Source organism: Theropithecus gelada, chromosome X (assembly GCF_003255815.1).
Source record: "Theropithecus gelada isolate Dixy chromosome X, Tgel_1.0, whole genome shotgun sequence".
Taxonomy (NCBI): domain Eukaryota; kingdom Metazoa; phylum Chordata; class Mammalia; order Primates; family Cercopithecidae; genus Theropithecus; species Theropithecus gelada.
The window spans coordinates 24,925,765-24,939,119 of NC_037689.1; the positions used below are offsets into that span (position 1 = coordinate 24,925,765).

The 13,355-nt window shown below is 39.7% G+C and overlaps 1 long non-coding RNA gene across 1 annotated transcript; it reads left to right on the plus strand.

Annotated features, from left to right (window-relative positions):
* Positions 1 to 234: 234 nt before the first annotated feature.
* On the plus strand, positions 235 to 13,051 carry LOC112616397. The gene is made up of 3 exons (XR_003117628.1): positions 235 to 333; positions 713 to 788; positions 12,549 to 13,051. It is a non-coding gene; the product is annotated as an uncharacterized LOC112616397 (long non-coding RNA).
* The last annotated feature ends 304 nt before the right edge of the window (positions 13,052 to 13,355 follow it).

The window sequence follows — 13,355 nt, forward strand, 5'->3', positions numbered from 1 at the left end:
AGACTTTCATTCCAAGGTGGCTTTCCACCTTTCAGTGGTACCTCTGTAGCTGCCCCGAATCACTGCACCATGAAAAATCTCCTTAAATAAAACCAGCCTCTGAACGCACTCGACAAGGTCCTGCATGTTGAAGCCTGCAATCTGCAAAACTGCACCATCTTTCTAAAGCTGCCTGGCGCTTGCATTTTGAGAGGAGGATGAAGTTAATTAGTGGAGGTGGAAAATAAATATCACAGAGCAGCTGGACATGGGGGAGCTTGCAGCGTCAGCAATTCATGGACACTCGCCCTGCTACCCAAACAGAAAAGGGACCCCTGGAGACGTGAACAGAAGGTTGAGTATTTATAAGAAATGCCTGTGTGGCACTCCGGGGCCACCGGTAAATATTTCAGAGGCTGGCGTATTTTCCATAACGGATGACTGTTTGGGTGGGCAGGAAGTGGAGTCGCTATGAGTAGTCAGAATAACATTCCAGGACTGTAAATGCTTAATGAGCGTGTGTGCGCATGCACAAACACACACACACACACACTCACACACACACACACACACAGAGAAAGCGCCACCTTCCTCAAAGACAGGAAGTCCTTCATTGTTGAAGGAACCAAAATAAAATGACTTGTGGTTTTCCCCATGTCCTCTTGCGTTGTAAGTAAATACCTTCATAGAGATTCTGTTTCTCCAAACCCTATTTATTCCCCATTCCTTGCAGAAAAATACTGGTACATTTTTACCGCAGGAGGCACAGTCACCCCAGAGCCACACAGCAAGGGATATTTAAGAATAAGGTAAGGTTGAGTATTTTTACTTTTATTTTTTATTTTTTTGAGACAGGGTCTCCCTCTGCTGCCCAGGCTGAAGTGCAGTGGTGTGATCTTGGCTCACGGCATTGATCTCCTGGGCACGAGAAATCCTCCCACCTGAGGCTCCCAAGCAGCTGGGACTACAGGCATGTACCACTTGCCTGGCTAATTTTTTTTGGGTTTTGCCATGTTACCCTGGCTGCTCTCGAACTCCTGAACTCAAGCATTCCACTGGCCTCAGCCTCCCGAAGTGCTGGGATTACAGGCATGAGCCACCACACCTGGCCTCTTATTTGTAATTTTTACAGGTTTGTTTTTTTTTTTTTAATAGATTTAGGGGATACCAGCACAGTTTTGTTACATGGAGAGATTGCAGAGTGCTGAAGTCCGGGCTTTTACTGTAACTATTACTCAAATAGTGTACATTGTATCCACTAGGTAATTTCTCATCCCTCACCTTCCTCCCCCTCTCCCTCCTTTCCCAGTCTCCAATGTCTGTTATTCCACTATCTATGTCCATGTCTACACAGCATTTAGCTCCCACTTATAAGTGAGAACATGGGGTGTTTGTCTTCCTGTTTTTGAGTTGTTTCACTTAGGATAATGTCCTCCAGTTCTATCCATGTTGCCACAAAAGTCATGATTTCGTTCTTTTGTGGGGCTGTGTAATATTCCATGGTGATATGGTTTGGCTGTGTCCCCACACTAATCTCATCTTGAATTGCAGCTTCCATAATTCCCACATGTTGTGAGAGGGACCCAGTGGGAGACAATTGAATCATGGGGGTGGTCTCCCTCATAATGTTCATATGGTAGTGAATAAGTCTCACGAGATCTGATTTTTTTTTTTAATTATACTTTAAGTTCTAGGGTACATGTGCACAACATGCAGGTTTGATACATAGGTATACATGTGCCATGCTGGTTTGCTGCACTCATCAACTCATCATTTACATTAGGTAGTTCTAATGCTATCCCTCCCCCAGACACCCACCCCCCAACAGGCCCCGGTGTGTGATGTTCCCCGCCCTGTGTCCAAGTGTTCTCATTATTCAATTCCCACCTATTAGTGAGAACATGTGGTGTCTGGTTTTCTGTCCTTGTGATAGTTTGCTGAGAATGATGGTTTCCAGCTTCATCCATGTCCCTGCAAAGGACATGAACTCATCCTTTTTTATGGCTGCATAGTATTCCATGGTATATATGTGCCACATTTCTTAATCCAGTCTATCACTGATGGACGTTTGGGTTGGTTCCAAGTCTTTGCTATTGTGAATAGTGCCACAATAAATATACCTGTGCATGTGTCTTTATAGTGGCATAATTTATAATCCTTTGGGTATATACCCAGTGATGGGATTGCTGGGTCAAATGGTATTTCTGGTTCTAGATCCTTGAGGAATCTCCACACTGTCTTCCACAATGGTTGAACTAATTTACACTCCCACCAACAGTGTAAAAGTGTTCGTATTTCTCCACATGCTCTCTAGCATCTGTTGTTTCCTGACTTTTTAATAATTACCAGTCTAACTGGCGTGAGATGACATCTCATTGTGGTTTTGATTTGCATTTCTCTGATGACCAGTGATGATGAGCATTTTTTCATGTGTCTGTTGGCTGCATAGATGTCTTCTTTTGAGAAGTGTCTGTTCATACCTTTTGCCCACTTTTTGATGGGGTTGTTTGTTTTTTTCTTGTAAATTTGTTTGAGTTCTTTGTAGATTCTGGATATTAGCCCTTTGTCAGATGGGTAGATTGCAACAATTGTCTCCCATTCTGTAGGTTGCCTGTTCACTCGGATTGTAGTTTCTTTTGCCGTGCAGAAGCTCTTTCGTTTAATAAGATCCCATTTGTCTATTTTGGCTCTTGTTGCCATTGCTTTTAGTGTTTTAGTCATGAAGTCCTTGCCCATGCCTATGTCCTGAATGGTATTGCCGAGGTTTTCTTCTAGGGTGTTTACGGTTTTAGGTCTAACATTTAATCCAACTTGAATTAATTTTCTTATAAGGTGTAAGGAAGGGATCCAGTTTCAGCTTTCTACATATGGCTAGCCAGTTTTCCCAGCACCATTTATTAAATAGGGAATCCTTTCCCCATTTCTTGTTTTTGTCAGGTTTGTCAAAGATCAGATAGTTGTAGATGTGTAGTGTTATTTCTGAGGCTTCTGTTCTGTACCATTGGTCTATATCTCAGTTTTGGTACCAATATCATGCTCTTTTGGTTACTGTAGCCTTGTAGTATAGTTTGAAGTCAGGTAGCATGGTGCCTCCAGTTTTGTGCTTTTTGTTTAGGATTGTGTGAACAATGTGGGTTTTTTTTTTTTTTTAGTTCCATATGAACTTTAAAGTGGTTTTTTCCAATTCTGTGAAGAAAGTCATTGGTAGCTTGATGGAGATGGCATTGAATCTATAAATTACCTTGGGCAGTATGGCCATTTTCATGATATTGATTCTTCCTATCCAGGAGTATGGAATACTCTTCCATTTGTTTGTGTCCTCTTTTATTTCCTTGAGCAGTGGTTTGTAGTTCTCCTTGAAGAGATCCTTCACATCCCTTGTAAGTTGGATTCCTAGGTATTTTATTCTCTTTGTAGCAATTGTGAATGGGAGTTCACTCATTATTTAGCTCTCTGTTAAAGGTGTATAGGAATGCTTGTGATTTTTGCACAATTGATTTTGTATCCTGAGACTTTGGCAAAAACTGGAAGCATTCCCTTTGAAAACCAGCACAAGATAAGGATGCCCTCTCTCTTATTCAACATAGTGTTGAAAGTTCTGGTCAGGGCAATTAGGCAAGAGAAGGAAATAATGGGTATTGAATTAGGAAAAGAGGAAGTCAAATTGTCCCTGTTTGCAGATGATATGACTGTATATTTAGAAAACCCCATCGTCTCAGCCCAAAATCTCCTTAAGCTGATAAGCAACTTCAGCAAGATCTGATGGTTTTATAAGGGGTTTCCCCTTTCTCTTGGTTCTCATTCTGCCTTGCCTGCCGCCATGTAAGATGTCGCCTGCTCTTCTGCCATGATTGTGAGGCCTCCCCAGCCACATGGAACTGTGAGTCCATTAAAACTTCTTTCTTTTATAAATTACCCAGTCTTGGGTTTGTCTTTATCAGCAGCATGAGAGCAGATTAATACACATGGTGTGTATATATATCGCATTTTCTTTATCCATTCATGCACTGATGGACACGTAGGTTGATTCCATATCTTTGCTATTGTGAATAGTGCTACAATAAGCATATGGGTGCAGGTATCTTTTTGGTAGAACGATTTGTTTTCCTTTGGGTAGATATCCAGTAAGTGGGATTGCTGGATGGGTTGGTAGCTCTGATGAGCAGACTTTCTAAACCTAATAAAACCAAGTTTTTCCTGAGAAAGCAGTCCCATTGCTACAGATGGCAGGATTCCCCCCTTCCTGTGTACATGGCCCAGTTCTGGTCTTCTTTCCAAATATATGAGAGATGGAAAGCTTTTCTCCACCCACTCAGTGATGTCAAGAGTCAAATCCCTAGGTAAAATTAGCTGCCAGTGAACTGTGTTGATGAGCATTTTAGGAACCTCCAATGGTGCAGTGGCATCAGGAGCCTACCAGATGGGGAATGAGAAGGTTTCTTCCCAGAAGAATTTCCAATCAGCTGGGTATTGACAGGCTAGAGCATTTAGTCCCATGGATGACTTGAGTTGCTTCATCCAAATAAATGTTGGAGAGAAGTTCATTCTCATCTGTTGTGTAGAAGATCACTCTCCACTTCCAAGTCTCTGGTTGTCATTAAAGACCCATCAAGTCTGCTGTGCACCTCAGAGCCAGATTCCAAAATGCCCTCAAGCCACCTTCAAGCTTTCTGCCCACAGCTCTGTAACCAATCTGGGGCACGTGTACCGTCCACACCCAGCAAGTGAAAATGCCAGTTAAATAGGCAGGCATCTGACTTCAATAGGCATGCATTCTCTTTCCACACGGCAGATAGGGAATGCAATGGAATGAACGTTTAACTCACCTTCTCCTAATTTATATGTTTTGGAATCCCAATCTTTACTATCATGGTGCTATGATCTGGACATCTGTGTCATCCAATTTCATGTGTTGAAATGTTCACCTCTAAGGTGATGGTGTTAGGAGGTGGTGCCTTTGGGAGGTAATGAAGTCATGAGGGTGGAGTCTCATGAATGGGATGAGTGCCCTTATAAAAAGGGATCCAGAGAGTTCCCTTGCCACTTCTACCATGTGAGGGCACAGCAAGAACATAGTGCCGTCTATGAACCAGGATGGACCTAGCACCATTTATGAACCAGGAAGCCGGTCCTCACCAGACACTAAATCTGCCACAACTTGATCTTGGACTTCCAGCCTCCAGAAATGGAAGGAATAAATTTATGTTGTTTATAAGCCACCCATTTTATGGTGTATTCATTATAGCAGCCTGTAAGGCTAAGACAGATGATATTTGAAGATGGGGACTTTGAAAAACAGGTCATGAGAATGGAGCCCTCATGATGGGATTAGTGCCCTTACAATTAGAGACATAACAGAGCTCGTTCCCCACCCTCTCTCTCTCTCACCACCATTTGCAGACACAGGAAGGTAGCCACCTGCAAACCAAAGGGAGAGTTCTTTCCAGACACTGGATCTGCTGGCACCCAGATCTTGGACTTCCAGCCTCCAGAACCATGAGAAATTGATGATTGTTGCTTTAGCCACTCAGTGTATTCTATTTTATTATAGAATCCCAAGTGGACAAAGGCAGGGAGGAATATTATCCTGTTTCTCCAATGGTTGTCATTAAAGACCCATCAAGCTTGCTGTGTGTCTCAGAGCTGGATTCCAAAATACCCTCAAGCTGTCTTCAAGTTTTCTGCCCACAGCTCTGTAGCCAATTTGGGGCATGTGTACCATCCACACCATTCCATGCCCTGGAAGTTGGCGTGGAAAACAAAAATTGCGTAACCTCCCTCATACGTGAAATCTAAAAACGTCAAACTCATAGAAGTAGAGAGTAGAATGGTGGGTGTCAGAGGATGGGGGCATGTGGTGTATGTTGGTCAAAGGGTACAAAGTTTCAGTCAGACAGGAAGGATAAATTCTGGTGATCTATTGCACAACAAGGTTAGTGTATTTGTTTGTTCTGACATTGCTATAAAGAACTATGTAAGACTGGGTAATTTATAAAGAAAAGAGGTGTAATTGGCTCATGGTTCTGCAGGCTGTACAGGAGGCATGGCTGGGGCAGCCTCAGGAAACATATAATTGTGGCAGAAGATGAAGAGGAAGCAAGCATGTCTTACCATGGTGATGGAGGAGAGAGAGGAGTTAACGGGGAAGTGCCACACACTTTTAAACCATCAGATCTCATGAGAACTGCCGCACAATCACAAGGGGAGCAAGAAGGAAGTCCACTCCCATGATTCAATCACCTCTCACCAGGCACCTCCTCCAACACTGGGGATTACAATTTGACATGATATTTGGGTGGAATCACAGAACCTAACCATATCAGTGACTGTAGTTAATAATATATTGTATATTTTTTAATTGCTTTAAAAATTGGATTTCAAATGTTCTCACCATAGAGAAATGACAAATATGTGAAGTGATGATTATTTTAATTAGCCTGATTTGTTAATGCCACAATGTATAAATGTATTAAAAAATCATATTTTAACTCATAAATACATGTAATTATTATTTGTTAATTGAGAATAAAAATAAACTGAAAACTAAAAGTAGTAAGGGGAGTTCCCTCCATGAAGGATCAACGAGTACATGCCATAGATTTAATTTTGACAGCAGGAAACAAGAAGGTTGCAACAGTCCTAACATTGTGTGATAAATGGTTGCTGTTAACAATATGTTTATAATTTGCCTCAATAAGCTAGGACATAAGTTATAATCTATTAGGTAGGAGTATATTCATTCAGTGGCTCACTGCTATACTCATAAACAGCTTCATCCTACTTACCCAAGAAAGTTAGTTTTCATGAAGACTGCTCATCTGAATAAATTTGGTTGCAAATACTAATTATTGAAATTAATGGATACCTACTGTGGCTGTCTATTGTTCTAAGTATTCAACACATATTCAAGTGGATTTCATCAATGACTAAAGCAAGGCTCTATTAACCTATTTACAATCAAGAAGGCAGCCCACTGTGAGACTCACGATGGTGGCCCACTGAGAGACCTCTCCCTAGCCTCTGGTAACCATCATTCTACACTCTATCTCCATGAGATCCACTTTTTTGAGTTCCTACACAGGAGTAAAAGTCTGCACTGTCTTCCAGTGACCGGCTTACTTCACTTAACATCATGACCTCCAGTTTCATCCACGTTTGAACAGTTTTAATCAACATGAAATTCAAAAGAAAGCGAAACAGTGGAAACAGAGGACTGCAGTCAATTGCCTTGATCAGAACCTGATCAAGGACTAGTCACCACTTTGGAAAACACCATCTATGGAAATCCTCCTGCTGCTATTTGAGTTGCCAACACAACACATCAGTGTTGGCAGTTCTGGTATCTATCTCAATGATTGTACCTACAGCAAACCTGTGGGTCTTTTGTCCCATCCCTGTCTTATCATTTACCTATTAAAATGCTATGGTGTTTTAAAATAAGAGTTGCTTTCCTGTTACATTTCTGTTTTACATTGCAGTTACAGCCTCAAGTATATGTTTGAAAATTATTTGTGCTCATTTTCAGTGGTTTTCATTACATTTTTGTAAAAGGAATGTTGTAAAACATTCACCATGGAAGAGAGTCTAACTCTGAGAAAATGATCCTTGGAGGCATTAACCTATTTACAACCAAGATGGCAGCCCACTGTGAGACCCACAAGACTCAAAGTGGGCTGCTATCTTTGTTGTAAATAGGTTAATGGAGCCTTGCTTTAGTCATTGATGAAACTCACTTGACTCTGATTTACAGGTGTATGTTGTTATTTGCGGCTTGCTGAATGGGGAGACACACAGAGGTTTAGAAAGTAGTCTGTGGACCACTACCTCTTTTTTATATAGTTATCACTTGCCCAAGTTATATTCTGATACCATTCTTTCAATTTTCTTAGATCTTCTCTTTTGTTCTTTTAAAAATTTTATTATTATTATTATTATTATTTTAGAGACAGGATCTTGCTCTGTTCATCTGGCTGGAGAGCAGTGGTGCAATCATGGCTCACTATAGCCTCAAACTCCTGGGCCCAAGTCGTCCTCCTGCCTCAGCCTCCCAAGTAGCTGGGACTAGAGGCACATGCCATCAAACCCAGCTAAATTTTTTAGTTTTTTTGTAGACACAAAGTTGCACTGTGTTGCCCAGGCTAACCTCAAACTCCTGGCCTCAAGCAATCCTTCCACCTTAGCCTCCCAAAGTACTAGAATTTATAGGCATGAGCCACTGTGTTCAGTCTTAGATTTTCTTAAAGCTTGGAAATGTTTGATCTCTGTGTCTTATATTGTAATGTTTCAATTTTTTTAAGTCCCTGTGTGGATTTAATCTGCAACCCCACCATAATATGTTAAATCTTCACAGTGCCCTCATAAACTGGCTGCTCCTTCCTGAATTCCACCCATTTAGTCAGCTGAAACACAGAAAGCTTTGGTATATATAAAGAAAAAAAGGCAGGTCAGTCCCGGAATGACTCACAGTCTTGTTTGCTAATTAGATCATGATCTGAATGAGATTTGATGAGAGAGATAGCAGTCCTAACCAGTGGTTCTCAATGTTGAGGGAGCATTAGAAGCTTATGGAGGGCTTGTCAAAACACAGAATGCTGGGTCCCACTCCTTCTCATTTGGCGGGTCTAGGGAAGGATTCTATAATTTGCATTTCTAACAAATTCCCAGGTGATGAGGCTGGTCCAGGTACCACACTTTGAGAACCACTGGGAAGACTGAAGAAAGTAACATGGGAGTTTTTCTAAGACATTTTATTTGTAGCCAGTGAAGACATCTTATAGTCTTCTCCCTTTTGAAACTTTGTATGCAGACAAGTAGGACCTGAAAGACTTACCCAACAACAGCTGTCTTGGACTATGTGTTATAGGACCACAGAGTCTATATGCCCACTGTACAGTAACAAACTAATACACTGAGACAGCAGGGTTTGCAGCAGAGAAAGAGCTTAATTTTTGCAGGACACTGAGTGAGAAAAATGGGAGAAGACCCTCAAATCTGTCTCCCTGTGGAATCCTGAACTGTAGTTTTTAAAGGGATTGTAGAGGATAAGGAGTTGGAAAATTCGGGTCATTGACTGCTTTGGGTAAGGAGGATGAAGTCATCAGGATATGGAAACTGCATTCTTTGGTGAGTTAGCTTCTTGTGGTGTCCTTCAGACCAGCTGGCATCAGTAGTTTCATCAGTATGCAGGGCCTGAAAGAATATCTCAGAGGGAAAACTTGTTTCATAATGTTGAAGTTGTTATCTACAAAGTAGTTAAGGGAACTCTAATCAAAGGTCTATGTGATTCTAGGACAAGAGGCACCAAACAACTATGACGAAGCAGGTCAGGGAGTAAGCTGACCTCAGGATGAGTGTTGAGTGTGCTGTGAGCTTGGTTTATTTTCATTTCTCCCCCTTCTTTTTTCCCTGATAAATTTTATAAAGTTTGTAGGGATGATTTCACATGTGTGTTGATAGTTCAAGATGTAGCTCTGCCCTACTATGAAAAGTGCAGAAATCCTTCTCACAAAGATCATAGAATGAGTAAAGGTTTGGAAAAGTGGATTCAAGGGAAGTTATCTTTCAAGAATGAAACTAGGTGGTCAGCAAGACAAGACCATATAACAGGTCCAGATAACCACATGTGGGCTAAGGAACATGATATATTACCTGTTCTTGGTTCTTCTATCACCAGGACATAATTTAGGGACCAAGCTTTAGAAAATTTAGCACAAAAATTTAAGGAGGGGGGAAGGGAGTAACATATTAACAAATTGGAAATAAACTGAAATTTTATCTTTTAGAGAGATGTGCAGAAATGATGCATTCCAGGGTATAGACCAGATATGGCCAACAATTTGGGAGTGAGCTCATGAAGAGAACATATTAGTTAATTATGAGAAAATTGCTATCAATTGCACACAGAATGCTGAGCTAAAATGATGGTAACCTGTGTTTAAAATGTATAAAAATTAGTGTGCAGGCACTGATTTGAAGTATGCAAAATGAAACTTTTCTTCCCTACAACTTGGCCTGAGATCCCACCTTGCTTGATTTATGTTTCTCCCCTACCCGACCCCGGCTGGTTTCACCAACATTCCTACAGGTTTCTTGGGAGCTCTTCCTCTCAGGGTCTACTTCTGTGGAATCATACATAAATCACATGGATATAACAAGGCTTACAAATAGAATGAGAGGGAATCTAAGTGTTTTTAAAAAAATATAATTGTATTTTTAATTCTTTTAAGGAATGAAATTTAAAACTGATGAAAATTGGGTTTTGCTTTAGCTTTTAAGATGGATGTATTGAATACTCAGATTCCTATTTTTCTCTGGGAATTTTACCCATGGGAGGCATCTAATGCTGGCCTTGCGCCAGCAAGAACTGCATATTTATTCTAATTTTAGTCCAGGATCTGCAGAAGCACAAGTCTTGCCATGGTGCTTCCTCAAAGGATGTCAACTGAATAAACAAAACAGTTTGACTCAACATTGCACCTTTCCACTGTACAAAGCATTTTTCACTCCACCTTGGCTCCAATAGCAGGAGAAAGAACTAATACTCAATTCAAGAACCTTGCTCTTTCTTTTGTCCACCCACATGGCCCATTGATGGAGGAAGCCAGGCACCCAAAGTTCTGCTTATACAGAAGGAACAGACAAAGAAGTTTTAGAGACCTAAAGAGAAGAGTCTTCATACCCATACTTCTTAGAAAATGATTAATGTTTCCCTTTTGTCTCAACAAAGAAGATGACATTATACTTTTTTTTTTAAGAAAGGGAATATTTTAGATTTAACAAAGTTTAGTTTTTCATAGTTTAGCTTGATTGGTACATATTTTTTAATAGACTTTATTTTCTAGAGCAGTTTTAAGCTCATAGCAAAACTGAACACAAGGTACAAAGAGTTCCCCAGAACCCCTGTCCCTATAAATGTATAGCCTTCCTCAACATCAATTTATCAACAATGGAATATTATTCAGTGCTAAAAAGAAATGAACTCCTGAGCCATGAAAAGTTATGTATCTTTGTTGTACCAATATCTGTATCTATCTTGAAACACATAAAACATATAAAACATATCTAGAAATATATTGAAGTTATATATATAATATTAGAATGGAATATATGTTGGAATGAAATATTTTCTATATATTTATATATAAATATATAAAATATGTATATAAAATTTTATATAAATATATATTTACATATAATATATAAATGTATATAAAATAAATATCATATATAATGTATATTTATATATTTTACATAATATATTTACATATTAAATATGAATATCATATATAATATAAATATATATATAACCTATATTTGCCTAATGGAATACACGAATATACGTTTAAAAAGTTTGTTATGAGTATCTGCTATGGTTTGAATGTGTCTCCTAAAAAGCATATGTTGTAAACTTAATTCTCAATGCAACAGTGTTGGGAGGTGGGGACTTTTGGGAGGTGTTTAGGTGATGAGAACGCCACTCTCATGAATGGATTATAAAAGCCTTTGAGGTTGTGAGTTTGATCTCTTGTTCTCTCTCACCATGTGATGCCTTCTCCATGGGAGGAGACAGCAAGAAGGCCCTCACCAGATGCAACCCCTTGATTTTAGACTTCCCAGCCTCCAGAACCATGACTGAAATAAATTTCTGCTCATTTTCAATTATCCAGTCTGTGGTATTCTTTTATATCAGCACAGAACGGACTAAAATGTTATCTCTTGGTTGACATACCCCTTAATCATGGTTCTCATCTTTTCCAGCCAGGCAAAATGACACTTTCAGCCATGAAGAAATGTTCCCTATCTTTCCATCTTCTCAATTCAAGGACCTCGCTTTTCCTGCTAATTATTCTAGCAGATTTTCAATGTCCTCTCAGCAAAAGCAATACATTTTCTGGCCCTATATTTTGCAGAAATCACCTCATAAATTATTCAATGCACAATTAAACAACAACTTTATTTCTGCATTGCTCAATATATATATATATGTATATATTGAGCCAGTTAAAATTGTGCATTCAGAGTACATTGTCTGGAAGGTCATCCATGTTGTTGCTTTTCATTATGACTGACATGCAGGAACCACACCAGAAATCCTAAAGGTGATAATAATTATCATTCACTATGGAATAAACCTAAAACATTGTTGAGATTTGTTGTTTACAGGCAAGAGTGCAAAACTCAGCTTCACCTCTTCCTAGAAGTGCCACCTAAAACTAGTTCCCTTCTCTCCCTCAACTTGGGCTTGGGGCCATGTAGTGCATACACACCTCTGGGGTTTTCTGAAAGACTGTAGACTTCAGTGCAAAATGCCCAGCCCAGTGCCTAGCTCAAGATACTCAGTCAAGAGTCATTAATATTCTAAGTAATGTTAAGGAAAATATCAGAAAATACACACTAAAATATGGTTAAGGAAAATTCCAGAATGGAGCCACTTTATTTGACCCAATAGAGACATGACATGTTTAGAAGTCTTCTGTTTGCATGAACTATTGGGAAAGCAGCTACAAGTTGATGTCGGATCCTGTTTAAATGCTGAAGTACATATACTAATTCTCCTGTTTCTGTGTCAGACTCTCTGCAGGAGGATCAAGGAGTAATAAAAAGAGCAGAATATCTGCAGCTGCCAAGACCTCAGCTCTAATTCTAGATTTGCAGCCCATGGCTGCACAATAGGCACAAGAATGAACCAATATCACCACCAAGGAAAGTGGCACAGCTGAGCTGTACCCACATCTGACTCCAAGGGACCAACTTTTGACAGCTATTCACATCATCTGCTTTCTGTGAGTCCCAATTCGCACACGGAAAACGGACAAATACTATCTGCTTCATCAGGCATTCCTGGGAACCTAGAGGAAGCACTAGTCAATATCATTCACTTAGCATACTGGAGTTATCTTTCCATTTTCTTAATTCAAGAACCCTTGCTCTTTTTGCCAATTATCTTAGTAGTTTTTCAATGATCTTTCTGCAAAAGCAATATATTTTGTAGCCTTATCTTTTGCAGAAATCACCTTATAAATTGTTTGATGTACAATTAAACAAAATCTTTATTTCTGCATTGCTCAAAGAATATATATTTCATTTGTTATAAAATATTATAGCATTCAGGTAAGTCTCATACATTCATTGATTGATTGATTGATTGATTGTTACTTTTTCTCTCCAACTTCTATTTTATGTTCAGAGAGTTCATGTACAGGTTTGTTAAATAGATAAATTGCACGTCACAGGGGTTTGGCGTACAGATTATTTCATCACCCAGGTAATAAGTATAGTATCCCATAGGTAGTTTTTTGATCCCCACCCTCCACCCTCAAGTAGGAGTTGGTGTATATTGTTCCCACCTTTGTGTCCATGTGTACTCAATGCTTAGC